Source organism: Pseudonaja textilis, chromosome 3, assembly GCF_049901715.1.
Source record: "Pseudonaja textilis isolate UNSWEBS1 chromosome 3, rPseTex1.2, whole genome shotgun sequence".
NCBI classification, from domain to species: Eukaryota; Metazoa; Chordata; class Lepidosauria; order Squamata; family Elapidae; genus Pseudonaja; species Pseudonaja textilis.
In genome coordinates, this window is record NC_141992.1 from 25,472,588 (window position 1) to 25,493,059 (window position 20,472).

Sequence of the window (20,472 nt, forward strand, 5' to 3'; positions counted from 1 at the left end):
TTCTGACTCTTAGTACTGATAAAACAAACTTCAATAAAACAAAAACATGACACAATATAAGGCAACTTCCCATGATTCTCATATATATTCAACAATTTTCAATTGGGCTTATACCATGGCCCTGAATACCTCTTTAACTGAGAATTATGGGAGTTGAACTTGGAGGAAACAGCTTTAGTGAAGACTGCTATGTGGCAGTAAAACCCTTGAAAAAAAAATTATTACACAAAATATGCTAAAATATAATTTTATACAACACATATTTAGGCTTTTGTGATCATCCTAAACCACAATACTGACTCAATGAATGCCAAACTTTTAACACACAGCCATATGTTGTTGATGGGGCTAGGAGCCTTCTAATTTTAATGCCAGCTTCATCTCTGCAGCAAATTCATACAGTTGATTATTAGTGCCAGTTCAGACTTTCCCACCATATGGTTCAACTATGTAAAATTACTGACTGCTAAAAAGCAGTTTCTAAGCAGCCATATTAAGGAGTCTTCATAATGTAAGTTTCCAATAAATGCTGTATCATTTTACAGAATCAAAAGCATTTTCTATCGGAATGGTTCATTTCCTAAAATGTTGTAAGCAATGAGATTTTTGGAAACATAATGAGTCAAAATCACCCTTTTGATGTTCTGTCTAATAAGCTGAAAATCTTTTCTAAGCCTCCGGCTTTTACTTGGAAAGTATATATCCTTATTTCTCCATATTTGAGACTTTGTGAGCATAATCTTCTTTCCCTCTGACCTCTGCTATTATTTTTTTAATGGAAAGTTTCAAATGTTCCCGACAAGTAAACCTACCATTTCTATTTAAGATGAGTTTGTTTAAACTGGAATGTAAGTATGTTTCTTCTTGATGGGACTTATATCTCCTCTCAACCTTTGTCAAGTGTCAAGTATCTTCATTTAGATTTGGAGTGAGTGCGGAGCCTTCATGTTTGGTGTTCTAATACAGAATTTGCCAACCTTTCTGACTTTGTAGACTGGAGGGGGAGGAAGAGGGGATGGTTCCGCGTGAGGGGTGAGCAAGCACACATGTGCAGCTGCATTTCTGCAAGGGGCAGGCACATGCTTACCCATTGCTGATGCAAATGCAGCTGCATGTTCATTGCCCATTGTTTAAGTGGGGATGCACACACACGCATGCTCACCCACCCCTTCCAGGACCCAGTTCCGAACAGCTCAAGGCTTGGTAGTGGCCCATGGCCCAAAAGTTGGGAACCCCTGTTCTATTACACACTTTGAACAATGGAAAAGTCAACCGGCTAAACTACTTATTGCCTGGAATATTGACTTAAGCAGCCCTTTGTCTGGGCTGTGAAAATCTGAATTACCTCTAGATGACAGCAAAAGATTTTTGTACCTGTATGCCACCTTCTAGAGCAAGGCTGTCAAACTCGCAGTCCATCACGCACTGGCCACGCCCACTCCCGGTTCAATGAAGGAGGGGAAAGTTGTGATACATCACGTGATGATGCCCTGACGATGTGAGTTTGACACCCTTGTTCTAGAGGTTTTCTGAATTTTTTCAGTCCAGGTTGGGTCTCATAGCAGATAATTTCTGCGTGGGCTGTTCTGAAAGTAGCAATGTTTCTAGTGGGAGAGTAATAAAAACACAAGATTCTGAATTCTTGGATAACGAAAAAGATACAGCTATGTTAAATCAATAGTATCAAACAATCAGGATTATAGATCAGCCATAATAAACATTGGAGAGCACATAATTCACAGTGTTTTAGCTTTTTATTAAAATAATGGTATCATCTATCTCAGATTATCTTGAAATCATAGAGCTGGAGAACAATTCTTATTTATTTATTTCCATATTCCTATGGAGCCTCACAAAACCTGAAGATGTGGGGTGGACTGGGCTAAATTGAACAACAAAACAATCTCTTGATAAACCAACATAAAATAATCTTGCATGTATTAAACAAAATATGCTAAAATACAATTGTATGCAACACATATTCTAGAAAAGAGAAAGAAAGAAAAAGAAAGAAAGTTAATTAATATCCCTTCCCTTGAATCTCTTGTTTTTGTTCTTCTCTCAGGAGTTGACCATAAGGCAGCTCTGGGATTTAGAGCGAATGTGATGTGCTGCTAACTGCTAACATAATGAAGCACTTCCATTCCAAAATTCCTTGACATCGTTTTTTTTCTTCTTTTTACCCTCCCTGCTCAGTGTAGGAAATAACAGGAAGAAAAGAGCATCCCTTCAGCGTAGCTCTTGACAATTATGTGAGCGTGCACACACAAGAGTAGTATGTGTGTTTGCGGTGAGTGATAGAGGGATTACAAGATTCTTGGCAGGAAAAGGCAGAGAAGCATGCAATTTAAGCAATTAATTTGGGCTGAAGAGGGAAAGTCACAAGTCCTAGTGCCTCTTTTGGGATTTGGGATATACATGTGTGGGTGTAGCAAGAAAGCCCTTCAGGGCTGTTCTCCAAATGACATCATAAGTAAGATATGTACCAGGGAAGCATGCGGCAACTATTTATTTTTACATATTTGATTTATGTCCATGACATATATGGGGGTCCTGGTGGTTGTGCAAATTATGGCATAATAACTCAAATTACCATTAAACTTTCACCTCATTGATTTGCTGAGTAGATTTGGTAAATACTATCAATCTAAGGAATACACATACCCTATTTTTTATTGTATTAACTACATTAAGGAATAACAATAAGAAAAATTAGCATTTCTTACTATCTCCACTTTAGTCTAATATACTATGCAAGGTTAGTCATTTGGTGAACTCCAGAGTCAAGTGAGGCGTCTGGAGAGCTTTCTATAGCCTCTTATGCTCTTGCTAGGGTAAAAGGTGGCTCAGCCAACAAACTTCACTAAGCATAATGGGGCTTCTTAATCTGTGGAAATCCATGGAAATGTGTATGGAGATTCTCAATCATCCAGGTCTTGGCTGTCCCAAAGATGCTTTTTCAAAAGGCAACTAGGCTTTCTTAGTTTGTTCTTTGAAATGTTTTGCTTTTCATCCAAGAAGCTTTTTCAGTTCTTCACATTTTGGGACTCCATGGAAATTACTCCAAATTTCCTCTAAACTCCTTGCATTGCCATATCTATCTATCTATCTATCTATCTATCTATCTATCTATCTATCTATCTATCTATCTATCTATCTATCTATCTATCTATCTATCTATCTATCTATCTATCTATCTCTCCTTCACCGGGGACGTGGGAGAAGATAAATATGTTTGATTTGGTGTATCCTGTGCTTAAAATCCAGATTTCAATAAATACAAAGGGATTATAGAAGATGAAGAAGTTAAAGGGAAAAAGAATGAAAGGATGGGATAAAGGAAAAATTGAAAGCAGTTATAATAGGAAAAACGAGGACATCAGAAGAAAACAATGTGGCTACACAAAAAGCTTAGAAAACAACCAAAACAAAAAGCACTCAAAGAAGAAAATTTAAAAAAGACCAGTTCACAAAGGAAGAGCACAACAGTAGTACAGAACTGTGAATCTGGTGTCAGAAAAGGAAAAGTCCAGAATGAGCTGAGGTTGGGAAAGGATGTTAAGAAATTCCCCTTTACAAATGGACAGACAAAAAAAAATAAAGGAAAAGAAGCAGTCTACCAGTTGTTTTAGTGAAGATAGCCCACATGTTTCCAAATAACAATGAAAAAGCAGAACACACACCTTTGAAGGCAGTCAGAACTTTCACAGTGGTTGTGAAAGATTAGAGAAATGGGATGCAAATAACAGAATGAAATTCAGCAGAAACATATAATACAAAGGTTATCAGTTAGGAAACAAAAATTGAATGTGCAAATATAGGATAGAAAAAGTTTGCCTGAAAGTAATACGGGTGAAAAGGATCTTGGTAGAGCAGTTAACTGAAAACTGAATGTAAGCAGAAGTGGGATGTGGCTGCCAAATTTTCCCAGTCTTATGCTGCCTCTACTGAAGTATAATCTCCAGATCATGAAAAGTAATTGTTCCTCTTGATGAGTTACGGTTAGAGTCAGTTCTGAGCCTTATTTTAAGCAGATTATTGAGAAATTGGGGAAAGGGTTAGAAAAATGTAATGACAATGATCCGAGGACCTGAAATTAACTTCTATGAAGACTGAATAATCTTAGTATATTTAGCCTTGAAAACACATGATGAAGGGGTAATATATATATAACACTTCATGTACCTGAAGTCTTTTCCATTATTTGGTATTTCAAACTTGTTGATATGGAGATATGTGGTTGCATGGATATTAAACCTGTTCTGAATGGTTTCTGGTTTCTGAATGAATTCCCATTTAAGACGATGTCAAATTCAGGTAATAACGAAATGCCATTATGAAATATCCAAAAAAACCAAGAACTAAACCTTGCCTGTTTGGATGTAAAAATCCCAATTCAATCCCTGACATTTTTTAGTTTTAGGATATGTGGTAGCTGCATGCCAAATACTTCTATGTACAAATATCTTGAATAATACCACTATTACAAGGAAATGCAATGAATTAGATAAGTCAACACTATATATTTATGGAAGGCACAACTGTTTCATTTCCAATAATTAGCAGAGGTTAGATTAGATTAACAGAGTTGGAAGGGACCTTATAGGTCATCTAGTCCAATCCCCCACTCAAGCAGGAGACCCTATACCATTTCTGACAAATGGCAGTCCAATCTTCTCTTGAAAGTCTCAAGTGATGTTATTGTTAAAGCAATAACAAGAACAAAATAAATAGGAATATCCAAGTTTTCCTTCTTCAAAGTATCATGCAGAACACTAAAGTTATTACTAGAGCAGCAAGGTCATAGAAGATTAGTTTCAGCAGGTCAAATGTGGAGCAGAATGTGAAAAACATGAAATTGAAAGCCAAAAAGATCTCTTACACAGTGCATATGTGAAGTGTATGGAAATAACTAAGTCTAAAAACCATAAACCAGCATCCAGACAAAATAATCCAAGCAAGCTGAAAAATCTAAATCAGTTTCAGCAAAACAAAACCTTCTCTATCAGAACAAAACTTTGTTCTATCACCCTGACCAGGTGGTCTACAGACTCAAAATGCAAACAATCTTTTTTTTTAATGTTTTGTTTTTCTACTAGGAATGTTCTGAGCCCTTCTCAAGTAGCTTCTAAACCAGTAAATATTCATTTCAATTTAAAGAGTACTTTGAACACATTCAGATTGTTTCACATATATGATTTCAAGGCAGTGTTTTATTCAGTTAATTGACCGGTCCCTCTTTTGAATTGTCCTGCAAATAAGGAACTGAATACTAACAGATAATTTTGCCATCACAATAAATCTAGAGAGGAGACCTTTAATCAGCTCCAGAAAACATGGTTGTGGGATGGAAGATCATAGACAATCCTTCAAATGAATACACCTGGAGTGGTAAAAAGGAATCATGTCTGCATAGTTATTTAAAATGGTAGACTAAGGGTCATTAATAAAAGACGCCTTCAGGCCAGGCTCTGTGCAAGAAAGGATTATCCAAGATGAGCTACATTCAATGCAGAAGCAACATTTGGACTCAGGATTTATGATTCATAGTTCAGTTTCTTAACTGTTTGGTAAATCAGTGATCACTGATTTACCAGTTACTCCTTCACTACTCAGCAACAGTAGTACACTGAAAATAGCAGATATTCCCTCCCATGTCCACCTCCATGCTACTTCCTCCTCCCTACAATTCAAGCAAATTTGGAAACACAGCAACCTTAGAAACACAGCAAACTTGGCCACCTATCAGCATGTGACCACTGAAGTTCTACAGCAGGGGTAGTCAACCTTTTTATACCTACCGCCCACTTTTGTATCTCTGTTTCTAACCGCCCACCAGTTCCACAGTAATGGTGATTTATAAAGTAGGGGGAAAAACCCCTACTGCCCACCATGAAAGCTGGAACACCCACTAGTGGGCGGTAGGGACCAGGTTGACTACCACTGTTCTACAGTAATCTGCTATGCAATCAGTGCACATTTTAGAGAACTGAAAACAGATCTCCAGGAAGTAGGACATGGCCTTACTTATTCCTCTGTATTCCCTGTTCTCCAGCTTTCTTTTTAAAAGCAATCCAGAATACTATGAAAAAAGCCTGGCTGAGAGTTGAAGTCCGTATGTCTTAAAGGTCACTACGTCTTAAAGTTTGAAAAATACTGCTTTAGATTCTGCAAATCTTAAAAGATGCCCACATTGTGAGAAACAAATAAATAGTTAACATTTCTGTAAGGCCTAACTATTTTTGAGTAAATTTCAGATGCCGCAACTTCTGGTGATGGGAGAAATCTAATTGACTGAATAAAAACAGCAGAATTACTAGCCAATAACAACTCCTCTAAGATGTATAAATAACAAGCAACATTGTTTTGAAAACAACCACCATAGAAAGAAACCTCTCTTATTAGCTTATACTCTATCTACAATATATCACCAGATTCGTTATATACACAGGCAAAGCTTTACTTGGGCCATAATACTGCATTCTTGGCAACTGAGAACTTCGTGGCACAGGATGGGCAACACCATCAAACTGGGGCCATCAAAAATATCAAAAAGCCATAAAGGTTTCAGTTTTTATGACATTTTGTATCTAATAGACCTGTGGTAACGCAGTGTTGAATACAGCATTGCAGGCTAATTCACTCCTTACTCCAGGAGTTGCTTAAGATTAACTCAGGCTTCCACTCTTTTGAGGTAAAACAAGGACCTAGTTTGTTGAAGGCAATCAGAGGTGGGCTGCTGGGGGTTCGCAGGGGTTCGGGAGATGCTCTAGCTAAGATTCTGAACAGTTCAGAGAACCCCCAAATCCCACTCCTGGCTGGCCCCACCCACGCCTCCCAAAAGTCCCCACACGGTCCATTTTTGATGCAGGTAAGTGCAGGGTGTATGCGGAGGCTCAAGAAGGGCAAAAAACAGGCCTCCTGGAAGTTCAGGAAGACCAGAAGCGGGCCTGTTTCCTGCTTCCAGAGAGCTTCCAGAGCCCAGGGAGGCCATTTTTGCCCTACTGGAGGCTCAAGGAAAGCCTCTGGAACTCAGCGAAGGCAAACATGCGCCCCCCACCATGGTGCAGGAGGCCAAGTAGGCCACATCCACCATGCCACGCCCACCCAGAAACTGGGCAGAGAACCTATTGCTAAAATTTTTGAAGCCCACCCCTGGGGGCAATATGCTGACTCTGTAAACCGCTTAGAGAGGGCTGTAAGGCCCTGTGAAGCGGTATATAAGTCTACTATTGCTAATAAAGATGACTTTAGCCTAGGGAATATTCTGTACTGCTCCTTCATCAGTAAGTCCAGAGTTGCATGCTTGGATGCCTTCAAAGCCAAAACTTTCTGTTTAGAAAAAAATTACATTATCGTCGAGAAGGATGTTTTTTTGTTAGAATGAGAGTCCAGGCAATTTTCTAACTCCTTCCGCAGAATTGTGGTCCATTCCCAGAAAATGGGAATGTTTACTACTGTTTCATTCTAGCAAAGTGAATACAGATACACATAAACACACACACACACACACACACACACACACATTACATTACACACACACTGACTTGGTTTGAAGAGCATTCTTGAGTAGTTTTTAACACCAGCTCAAGGAGGGAGCATGAAGAAAGCATTTTTGCCACACTTTGTAAAAGAAGTCCGGAAGAACTGAATTGCGGACGTAATCTCTACCGGGAATTAATTCTGAGATAAGGCACAAACTTGAAAACTGAGCTGCAATGGAGAGTGCAGAGGAAGCAATAGATCTTTAGATAGCTTTTCAAGTTTCCTCAAGTGATGCCGGTAAAAACATTGCAGCCATTAATAGGAACAGTTTTAAAAGAGAGGCTGAGGCAGAAGTTAAGCATATATATATATATAAAAAGAAACTCCACTGAAATTCAGGCAGCTTAATTCGAGAACTACTCTCCACCATCCCCATCCCATATACAAATACATGGTTAAAAAAAGGTACTTCTTATAGTTTTGTGGTCATTAATTAGAGCAGAAGAAAAACTTATTGGTTATTGGCTAAACTGAAGTTTATGAAGTAGGAAGCTTCAATGAAGTGAACGGAAACGACACAGCAAGAGTTTCAACAATGATATTTCTGCTAATGTGGAAGCCCAGGAACCATCATAGAAGCTAATAGAGAACATGATTCCATGTCATGTCACATGCCTCAGAAAGCTCTTCTGGCTGAGGTATCTCAAATAACAAGGTAAAGTCAGAATAAAAAAGAATGCATGAAAAGCAAAAGAACTGGTCAGCAAATCATCTTTTGGTTAAATATTATCAGACTTCTGCAAGAGCAATGCAAAACAACTTGTATGTTGACTCAGTCGTATGTATTCTATCATCAAGCTAGAGAAGAAGGTAAAAATTCTTTCAAAGAGCAGAAATTAAAGATAGTCCTCGACTTATGACCACAATTTATGTTGTTAAGTGAAAAATTTGTTCAGTGAGTTTTGCCCTGTTTTACGACTTTTCTTGACACAATTGTTAAGTGCACCACACTGTAGCTGTTAACTTAGTAACACGGTTGTTACATGAAACTGGTTTCCCCATTGACTGTGCTTGTCAGGAGGTCTCCAAAAGGGATCACGAGACACAGCAATGGTCATAAATAGGAACCAGTTGCCAAACATCTGAATTTTGATCACGTGACTACAGGGATGCTGCAATGTTGTAAGTCTGAAAAATGGCCATAAGTCCTTTTTCTTCAGCACCACTGTAACTTTGAATGGTCACTAAATGAACTATTGTAAGCTGAGGACTACCTGTAATTAGAAGTTCAGTTTGGAATTACCACTATTACATTATTCTTCTCGATCAACCATATTTCTGGATTGTAATTAATCAATTCAAGAATTGGGGCAATACTGCAAAGACTGTGGATATACTATATTATATAGATAAACTAGATTACAGATAAACCAGATCAACATTTCTGAACTGGGCAACCCTCCAAATCTATTGGATATAATTTCCATAATCCACCAGCAAGCATAACCAATATGCATATTCAGGGGTGTCAAGTCAAGGAAAGCTAAACTGGACTGGTGGAAATATTTCTGGACAAACTTGCACGTAGACAAGCCAGATATAAAATCTTAAATTACTTAATCCAAAGTTAAGACTGGAGCAGCATTTTAGCTGTATCTACACAACAGGTTAAACTAATTAACCCATTATTTGTATTTGCACAATACATTATATCCTGAACAAAGAAGAGGAGCCAAATTTTCAGAAAAACCTAAGCAAGCTAAAGACTAACCCAATTTACTATATTATGTGAATGTCACTTTTTTTCCCCTTCTGTTTGATCATGTCCATTCTTGGAGAATAATAATAATTAATAGGCCTTTAACTCTACTAAATATGCTGTGTAAAAACAGCCTCTGTACTGCAGCTATACTTAAAACAAGTTAATGCAAACTTCCAATGTTTCTAATTCAGATACAGTAAATGTTTGCATCTTTCTCTGCATCTTTTCCTCTTTATCCACAAGATTATGGATTCATGGATGAACTCCACCCAGAGCTGAATGATACATACAGGTGAACAGCCACAATTAAAGCATATAATTGATTATTGTAAATGAACACTTCTAGACCATTTAAAACTGTCTCTTGATGAGGGAAATTCCAGAATTCATCTGTGAAAAATCAGAATGGACTTTCCAGTGGTCATCTGTTTTTCAGTTGTTTCTGAGTCAGAATAATGCAGCATTTGCTTTTCAACAATGGCACCAAAAGCAAATAGTTTGCAGCACACTGTATCACTGTAGTGTTTTCAAAGAGCATTCATATGAGAAATGTAAAGAACAATAAATGTCTGGAATTCTAGACCAAAAGTTGTAACCTTTTTTTGGTACCTCTACTGATCAAACTGTTTTTTTCCCCACTTGTCAAGTTAGGCAAATACAGAAAGAATTCCAAACAATAGTCAGTGTACTTATCATTGAAGTATTAAAAGCAGGAAAAGCTAATCATTTTACAGCAGATAAATCATATTGTAAACATTCATCTTCCGTTACTTTCCCTTACTAGACAGATAGATCTTTAAATTATACAGAAAGAGCCCAGATAATGCTATGGCTTAATCAGATCAATAATTTAGGGCCTGTTCTCTGAAGATGATGCTTAAATTTCTTCAAAAGCATTTGAAACAGAGGACAATGAAAAACAAATAACTCCAGGCAGTTTGGAATCTGTTCTAAATCAAACTTTTCTAATCTGGCATTTTTTAGATATGGCAAGACCCCTGCCCTAGAATTCCCTGCTAATCTGGTTTAAAGGAATGCTGGTTGGAATTTCTGGGAGTTACCATATCTAGAAAATGGCAAGGATTTGTGAAAATTGATTTAGATAAACTTTTATACGGATGCAACTCTAGTCTCTCCCCCGGAGATGAAAGCGAGCTCTTCCATGGACTGCTCCAAGAAAGTATCTGGAAAATTAACAGTTGCCTTGTTGATTTGGTAATAGTTTTGTCTCTTTTTAGAACCCTACCAATCCTTGAAGCTATAACAATTAGTGATCTTCTCTCCTCCCCATATCTTAATATGGGAACCTCAAGATACCACTGGCTGAATGACAAATAATGAATAATTGAGGGTAATTCCTTATTACAACTGCTGGAACAACAAACAAAAAAAAAAACCAGCAGGAAAAACCTATTATTTCACTCGATGTGCCTGCAAATTTCTCATTGACATATTTTAATATATTTCCATTTTATTGTTATTTATACTTTAAAAGGTGATAATACAAATGAATCAAATATAATAATGGAATATAGGTGGATAAACAACAATTAAAATGCTTATATTGAAGAAGCTACTTAGATAAGCAGCAAAATATTTTGAACCAAGAAGAAAAGAAATCCAGTTGCCATGACTATGCTACCCGGATGTCTGAGAATTGACATATTAACTATGGACTTTTGGGGAAGAAACCCTAAGGCTGGTTCAGGAATTCAATTCAAATGTTCAAATCAAATAGACAAACAAATCAATTTGTTTTAGAGAAAGGCATTTCTTCATATGTATCTAAATTGAGGCATCCAATTAAACTCAATGCTTAAAATCAATCTTGATGCTCCAAAGCAAATATTAGCAACACTCTATTTTTAACTATTACTATTGTGAATAAATTTCTGTTGAGATTCTCAGTCATCCAGGTCATGGTGGTCTCAAATGTGCTTTTTTAAAGGGTAACTGGACTATGTTATGCTTGAGGACATTTTGCTTCTCATCCAAGAAGCTTTAGTTCTGAAGAACCTTCTTGGATGAGAAGTGAAACATCTTCAAGCAAAACAAAGTCCAGTTTCCTTTTGAAAAAACACCTTTGGGACTATAGTGAATAGAGAATTTTGGATCTGTATTTCTAACTTAGACATATAGCTGAATATACAATTATGAACAAGACAAACTTTTCTTCACTCTTGATTTAAAGCCAAGAAAAAAACTTCAGCTGTTTGGTAACTTTGCAACTAGCTACAATATAGCTAGAACAATCATGAATTATTCTCAATCCCTTGTTTTTCTCAAGAATCTTGGAAAACCAGAGCTAGCTAGGAATAGCATAGAATTATTTCTAAAGGGAATACTTCATCTATCTATCTATCATCTATCTATCTATCTATCTATCTATCTATCTATCTATCTATCTAATCTATCTACCTACCTACCTACCTACCTACCTAAAAATAACGTAATGACAATCAAGCTATTATTTCATTCATCCATTCAATGTACATACTGCACATCTCAAATAATGACTCTGGGTGGCTACATTTCAAAGAGGTTTATACAATTATTTATACAAAGGTGGCCAACAATGTTCATGATGTAATGATTTCAACTAATAAATATCCAGTGTCAATTCCAGAGTGCTATGTACTCTCAGTGAACTCCTCTAACTTGGAGGAGGTGACATGTAAATGAGGAATTTTCTTAGCTAGCATCATATCACTCTATTCAAGTGCAGAATTTCAAGTCCTATTACTGGATTGTCCTATTGTCTGGAGCTAGGTTGGTTCTAGAAACACCTCAAATATAATATCTCACAATAAACCAGTTGACTTAATGATTAGGAGAAATAGGCAGCTAAGCAATGCTCTGATCAGACAGTAGAATATATGTGTGAATCAGACTCTATTAGCTGATGGCACAATTGGGTCAGCCTACTGAAACAAACTTTTATTTCAAACAGCCTTTTATTTCAATATCGCTAATATTCTTTACAGAGATTTATGACACTTCATCAGTCTGATGGTCCCTCTTATGTAAAAACCTTGATCTGGTGTTTTCATGGCAATTGCCAATTAATTTTATTAGCAATAATATGAAAATGGTTCGCCTCTGCATACTTTGGGGATATTTTTTCTATTCCCTGTCTAGTTTACAGATCAGGGTTTTTACAATGGTCTTATTCTAAGTGGTTTTATAAAAGCAAATCCAAGTTCACAGATTAAATTAAAAGTCAGTAGTTAAAATACTAGAGCTTTGGTTAACTTCCTCTTTCCAACATGTGCCGCTCTTTATCAAACACATGACATTTATAGTATGTGAACTCAGACCATCTTCATTATCATTTTTTAAATGTAGGATGGGACAGCTGATTTTGTATCAGAAATAGAAGACCCATAAGTTCAAGACAGGCCAATGCCCAACTTCAGCCAATGTGCTTGTGCAATTTACTATGCAATATCAAATTTGGCGCTTTCTAGATCCCATGGACAATAATTTTCATAAACTCCAGCAGTTAAACAATGGCTAGTGATAGGAGGCTGTTATATAAGACAAGAGGATGCTAAGCCCATTGTGGAGTAACCACCTAGAACGGCTTTAGGTATGAAGACAATTGGAGATTTAAGCCAGTCACTTTCTCTCAGCCCTGGAAAGAAGGCAGTGGCAAACCACTTCTGAAATCTTGCCAAGAAAACTTCAGGGACTAGTCCAGATGATCACCAGGAGTCAATACTGACTCCAAGGCACCTACACAAATTTACATAGATACATGTCATATATCTAAACAGAATTCTCCAGTTTTATAAGAATTATTTTCTAAGCCACAGCTTGACCAGACCAAAGACGCATCAAAAGGTGCCTTCTTTTGGCATCTAAACATGTACATGTAAGCATACAAGGAAGCCTCTATTACAGAAAATAGTTGTTTAGATCCAAGCTTCCATGAATGGAGGGCTTCTACTGTATGCCTCTTTTTAACTTTTTGACAGTTCTCCCTCCAATAAGTGAGCACCTCACTTATCATGTCATCCTAGGGTGTTCCTAACTCTCTCAGGTAACTTTTCTTGAAGGCAGTAAAAGTGAACTTGAGAAAAAAGAGTAACCAGCCGCTCATCTAAGCAAACATGTATTTTTAACTAATCTACTTTTTAGATTATCCAATACAATGCAAAGATTTGAGAAAATAGGAGGAGGAAGGAGTGTTAGATACATTCAGTACTCTGTATTATAAAAGTATTAAATGCAAGATTAAAAAATCTTATAAATAAGTATATATATATTATGTCAGTCGTATTTACAACAGCCAAGTAGTGCAAAGACCGCCACACCCCAAGTGGTGCGCGTTAGAATAGAATAGCAGAGTTGGAAGGGACCTTGGAGGTCTTCTAGTCCAACCCCCCTGCTTAGCCAGGGAAATCCTATACCATTTCAGACAAATGGTTATCCAATCTCTTCTTAAAAACTTTCAATGTTGGAGCATTTACAACTTCTGGGGGCAAATTGTTCCACTGATTAATTGTTTTAACTGTTAGGAAATTTTTTGTTAGTTCTAGGTTTCTTCTCTCCTTGATTGGTTTCCACCCATTGCTTCTTGTCCTGCCCTCAGGTGCTTTGGAGAATAGCTTGACTGCCTCTTCTTTGTGGTAGCCCCTGAGATATTGGAACACTGCTATCATATCACCCCTAGTCCTCCTTTTCATTAGACTAGACATACCCAATTCCAGCAACCGTTCTTTATATGTTTTAGCCTCCAGTCCCCTAATCATCTTTGTGGCTCTTATCTACACTCTTTCTAGAGACTCAACATCTTTTTTTTTTTTTTACATTGTGTCGACTAAAACTGGATGCACTATTATTCCAAGTGTGGCCTTACCAAGGCATTATAAAGTGGTATTAACACTTCATGTATTGTTTCATCTCTGTATGGTTAAGGATTTACAGGCAACCTCCTCCATATCCTTAATAAAGAGAAGCAAAGCCACACTTTAGAGCAGGAAGCTTTGAAGGTTTGTCTACCAAACCGGGGGGGTTATGGGAGGGAGAAGAGGAGCCAATATGAAAGCCTCAAAGAAAGCTCCAGGAAAATCAGATCTCAAGCTCTGACAAGAGACGATTCAGAGGGATCCAACGTCGGCACTCTTCCCAGCAAAGCCGGACCTGCCAGCTTCTCTCTCCTCTCTCGAAGCTGCCAAAGAAACGACAGAGCTCCCACCTTCCATTCTTGCCATTTCTATGCACACTCCGCTCGTCCTCCTCTGCCCCCCCACCCTCCCCAAGTCTTGGACCAAGGCTCCATTGCCCAACCTGCGTGGCTCAAGAAACCGTCTCGGCGTCGCCCGGAATTAACGAGACCCCGGCGTGCTTCAGACACAAAGCAGCAGAAGTTCAAAAGCTGCGCTCGTCCAGTTCACGGCTGCATTAAAAGCAATCTTCCCTCCTTTCCCACCAGATTTTAATCTTACCTACCGGTTTAAGGCGTGACCAGGTTAAGAGACAAGGAAGTCGGGGGAGAAGGGGTGGGGGTGGAGGAGAAAGCCGTGCTCCCAGGTGATCCTAGGACTGCATAAACATAGAGAGAGCAAGACGGCTCCCCTTCTCCAAAGCCCCTGCGAAAACGAATGTTTTCATCCGAAGTCCCCCGGGAAAAGTCTTTTCAAAAACAAACCAAACAAAAAACCCGAACAAGACGAATTTGATGGTCGTTTCCTATTTCAGACGCCGCTACCAACTCCCCCCGCACCCCTCTTTCTTTCTCCCTTCCGTAAGACCAAATCGCTCCTTGACCCAAGCGAACCTGATCTATCGCGGGACCGCGCTCCACACCGGAATCGTAACAAAAGAAAGTGGACCGGAATCGAAGTCACCGCCGACTTGAGATCGAGCGGCCGCCGGCAATTCTCTCGGATGGCTGCGACATTCTTTCAGACGGAACCCCTCCAGACAAAAGCCCGGCGCTGAGCAACAACGACAACAACAGTCCAAACGGGTTAAAACGCTAGTTTTCCCCTTCCCTCCCCCGGCCTCCTTTTCAAAAAGCCCTTTGAGGTTTCAGCGGTCGATTGCCCCCCCCCCGCGGTGAGAGAGATTCGCTCGCTTACCGTAAAAGAAACGAGGCGTTTCAACACAGGAGGACAGTCACCCAAGGAGCACCACACACCACACACCACACACCACACACACACCCGCTTGGCGCTTCGAGTTTCGCCTCCGATCTTCTTTCCTTTCGCTCGTCCCTTTTCTCTCCGAACAGGCTATTAACCAAGATCGCTCAGTCAGCCGCAGCCCGGTTTCGTCCGAGCGCGTTCCGCAACCGAGCGAAAGGCGGCGGCCCCGCTCTCTCCCTCCGGATAAAACGGCGTGTGTCCTCCCCATTCCCCGGCTGTCGCTTACCTTCCCTTCTTCTTCCAGGCTCCTGGAAGCAGGAACACAAGAGCTCAGCTGGAGGGCGGCTTCTCCCTCCCCGCCTTTCGCCTCTCTCTCTCTCTCTGTGTCCCTCTCCTTTCTTCCTGCCGAGTCCGGTTCGGCCACGGAGAAGAATGAATTGGGGGGAGACTCGGCTGAGGCAGGAAAGGCGCAGTCGCCGGCAGGAGAGGCAAGGCGGCCGGAGTTCTAGGCGACGGCCCGCGGGTCGTTCCGGGAGCTTCTCTGGCCCATCGCGCGAAAAGAAGCCAAAAAAAGAAGGGAAGGCAGGCAGGGGAGGAGAGGAGGGGAGGCGGTAGGGCGGGGGCAGCCGGGAGAGCGGAACCCAAGCGCTGGCTTTGTGCGGAGCGAGCCCGGGAAGGAAGAAAAGCGAGGGAAACGCCTCCAGAAAACAACGTTGCCGGCGAGGACACCGGGGGCGGGTTGGAGATGTCTTTTGAACGCCGCCGCTGCCCCGACCTCTTCCCGACTCACAGCCCAGAAACGGGCGGGCGGCTGGCTTGACAACCAGACGGATTGGAACTTGGACGGGTTGCGAGAAGTGAGCTCAGCCCGCGAGGTCCACGCCCGCCCGCCCGCGGCCCAGACGCCGTCCCCTTTTGAGTTTGATTCGCGCCCCGCAAGTCCTTCCAGCGCCTCTCCGACGTAAGAAGGATCCGGCGCTCCCGAACGAAAGCCCGAGCGCTTCCTCCTGACGGCCGGCCCCGCGGCACCCAGCGCTGGCGCGTCACCGCGGGCTTCTCCCGTTCCCCTCCTCTTCCTTGCCCCCGCCTCCCTCGGCTGCCCGCCTTTATTTCATTTGTAAGTCCTCAAAAGCCTCCCTCCCGCCTTCAAAAGAGGGAGAGAGAGAGAGAGAAGATGGCAGCAGCAGAACCGGAAGCAGCTTTTAAGAAAAGGGGCGGGGGGGGGGGCTCGGGAGAGAAACCTCTCCCTCCCTCCTCCGTTATCCTTCGCCTCCTCCTCTCCACCTCCGGCTGGAGGTGGCTGGGAGAGTTGAGTTGGAGTGAATGTATGACGTAGCTGTGACCCAAGCACAGACGTCCGCAAATACAGGCGTGGGGTGGTTGTGTCTGTGGGCCGGCGGCTGCCGGAAAGGGCGAAGGAAGCTGGCTTGGAAGCCGCCTTTGAAGATGCGGTCGGGGACGCGCCTGGATGTTGCACTTGGGTGACCCCCATTCCCCCTTGAGGCTGGCGGGCGGCCTTCTTGGAATCCTAAAGACCCTCCGCTCTCCAGGCTAAGTCAGCCAGGAAGTCCCAAAGGTGCTTTTTCAGGAGGCAACTGGACTTTCTTGTTTGTTTCTTCTGTTGAAGACGTTTCGCTTCTCATCCAAGAAGCTTCCTCAGTTCTGAGAGGATAGTGGAGAATGGACGGATTTACATTCCTTGCAGACTTTTGCAGTCTTTTTTTTTAGAGGATCATTGAAGCACTTGGAGGTTTATTTGTCCTCAGGGTCACTCCTCCAGGAAGTTGGGCCATTTCACAGCCCCTCTGGGCTTGACTTCCAAGTCGGATCTGTCTGATGGGAGGGTCTGTTTGCATTTACGCTCCAGGTAAATATGGGCAGCTCTTTGATGCTCTGACCTTCTTGTCTCACTTCCTGGAGTGGGTCAAGAAGGATGGCCCTGAAGGATGGAGGGAAGATCTGCTACCAAGGCAACAATCAGATAAAGGAAAATTGAGCCCAGGCTGGGAAAGTGGTTTATGGGAAAGTCAGCCCCAATGCTCTCTTAATTCTAATGAAGATATAAAAAGGGGGAAGGGAAGCACATCCAGGCTTGCAACATTCAGTTACGGTAACTCTTTCTAATAAAAATAACTTTAGGTATGCACTGTGTCTGGTTTTTAGTCTGGTCTACCTTATAAGGCTGACGTACCCACAACTTCCATAGCAGATTGGAAATACCTATCTTATGGTGATGGAACGTTTTGTGTGGATCATGGTATTATTGTGGTGTTGATAACATCTTCATTGCTCCTCCAGATGAGCAATAGGAAAGCATAACACTATTCAATCACTCCCCACATTGTTAGTCCTGTCTCTGTCCATGTTACTGGTGATCCCTGCCTCCCCCTAAGGGCAGAACAGCAGATACAAAACCACAGAGGATAGTTCATCTTAACTGCGTTTACAGATCTGCAAAACACCGTGACTGAACTGCTATGGAAAGATGGGAGAGGCTGAGAATGAAACAGACAAGTAAGTGTGTCATCATTAGGGAAATTGCCTGTCAGAAGCCCCATAGACACGCAGTATTCCTAGTGAGAAATCACCTTATGTACTTTCTGGATGCACCAGAGCTGAATCCGAAAGAGATGATGGCAATAGATCGTCCAGAGCTGTGTGCAGAGATGCCTTGCATCCCATACAATTACATATAACCTTCTAGGGATGGGAACCTCAGTCTGCCCAGATGATGAATGACGATTCCCAGAATTCCTCAACCACTAACTCTGTTGATTGGGACCTCTGGGAGTGTGGTTCAGCAGCCTCTTGAAGACAACAGATCTAATTATAATTCGTCAATAAACTACAACTTCGGCTGGCTGATTTGTTCCAAGGTTACTAAATCTTCTGCTCCTGAGCTTTTAAAAAGAATTGTTGAGGGAGCAATTACTGAAAAAGTAAAGAAACTACCCTTTACCTGTAATTCAGGCACTTTCAGATTCTTCTTACCAGGTTAAATGGCATAGGAGGAGCAATAAAACATTTGCTTTACATGTAGAAAGTCTCCTGTTTAGTCCCGGGCTTTGCAAGAGAATTTGCATAAAATATTTCCAAGAAAACTTCAAGAGGAATTAAGCCTCAATTTAAAACAAAAGTTATGCCCCAGTACCTATACTACTCATTTAATGGCTGTCTCATTTACCAGTTGCTTGAAGTTAGATAGTAATGAAAAAGTAATTTTGTGACCGTCCTTCTATTTATGACTTTTACTGCTCTGCAAAGTAAACCTGAAGTAAGGTCATAGCATCATGATGTTTCACTTAGCAACTGATTTGCTTAACAACTGCATTGCTGATCCCATCTGAGGTTGCTAAACAAGGATGACAATACTTGCATTTTGCTGGATCTGCCTATCAATGTTTGAAAATGTCCTTTTCCCAAATTCAATTTTCTTGCTTTGGGGGAAATGGTTTGATAGTGCATTTAAAAATTCTCTGAATTAAAATTTTAAACTGGCTTGATGGTTGGAGATGCAGAGTTTGCAGCTGTTGGTAATGTTTTTGGGATGCATATTTTTCTATAACGCTCCTGACTACAGTTCCCAGTCTAAGTAGCCCCAATGGGAATTCTCTCAAAGGGTTTGACTTCCCTTTGGATTTCAACAAGCCTGGGAAACCAGGAAAGCTGCAGAATACTAGGTTATTATAGAGGGAAAGATTTTCCCACACACTCCTTGGCAACCTTATGATTAAATAAGTATAAGACCTCCACACCCCATCTGTAAGAACTTTAATGAAATTCTGTTCTAAAAACTTAACTGTATTTAGCAGCCAATGCAACTGAGTTAAGTGGAAAGCTTTTTTGAACTGACCTAATATATTGCCGGTAGTTCAGTCAGAGACTGAATTACAAACAGCATATTAACAGGATGAGTAACAGACTTGCTAGATAGCTTAAGGCAATTCATTTTTTTCTTACCACAGCTTCCCATCTGTGACATAGGAATAACAATTTCTATATTATAACCTATAATTCTGAGTTCTGCAATAACATGAGAAATTCTCTGTTATTCATGGATACATAAATAGTATTATTCATAGATGAACAAAAGACATTGTTTTTCTATGCATGTCTACTAAGGTTAGTAGAGTGCGGCTCACTGTTCTTAGAACAGCATCTGCTCTTATGTCTGTAGAAATTCTCAGTCATCCAGGTCATGGTTGTCCCAAAGGTGCTTTTTCAGGAGGCAACTCTACAGACTTTTAGCTATACAATTTGGGATGAATATCCTTTGAATGGTATGGGAATAGGAATGGATTCCCTGAGAAAAATTGCAGACCACAGGAACTCAGGTGACCCTGGGGACATAGATAAACCTCCAAGTGCTTCAAAGACCCTCTAAAAGATGGCGAATTACCAGCTGTCTGCAAGGAATGTAAATCCTTCCATTCTCCACCATCTTGTCAGAGCCGAAGAAGCTTCTTGGATGAGCAGCAAAATGTCTTCAAAAGAAAAAACAAGAAAGTCCAGTTGCCTCCTGAAAAAACACCTTTGGGACATCTGCTCTTATGCTCCATCTAAGCATTTGCTTCCATATTCAAAGGGTTAGATCAAATGGTATTGTTATGTTCTTATATACAGTATATTATACACTGTATTATCAAATTTATTGAGAAAGGATGGGCAAAATTGCAGCTGCATGTCTTAATCCAGGCTCTGACATCCCAATTCTTTCAATGGGAATTTCAAATTGTGGTTAATATTGTGAATGGCAAAGAATGAAAAACAATAAAGGAGAATATTTGTAGCTCAGGGTTGAAATGAGGGGTTCTGGGTGCTCTTTGAGCTTGATTGTTTTCCTGCAGATATTTCAATACCCAAATGAGATAACATTACTAGTACTGATGGTGTTATCCAGTTTGGGTTATGAAATGTCTGCAAGAAAACTACCAAACTCAAAGAGCATCAAGGATATCTCAAAGTATGAAAAATAGGAAAGCATTCTGTATGAGTGAAAACCATACAGGGTTATTGTATTGGTTTATTTGAGACCTCAAATATAAGTTGCCCTAAACCTCCATGCTAAAATAGAATTGAAACATAAATACTAAACTGCTTTTGAGTATTGCAGAACAAAGCCGAAGCCATCAT

At 40.5% G+C, this 20,472-nt stretch overlaps 1 protein-coding gene across 2 annotated transcripts in view; it reads right to left on the reverse strand.

Annotated features, from left to right (window-relative positions):
• The window catches only part of SRC (SRC proto-oncogene, non-receptor tyrosine kinase), an 82,932-nt gene extending 66,314 nt beyond the window's left edge, over positions 1-16,618 (reverse strand). Inside the window, exon 1 of one of the 2 annotated variants that reach the window (XM_026697569.2) lies at positions 15,626-16,618. The gene's annotated coding sequence lies outside the window, so the exon portion shown is untranslated. The remainder of the gene's footprint in view (positions 1-15,625) is intronic. The other variant, XM_026697568.2, reaches the window with a different exon arrangement.
• Between the last annotated feature and the right edge of the window lie 3,854 nt (positions 16,619-20,472).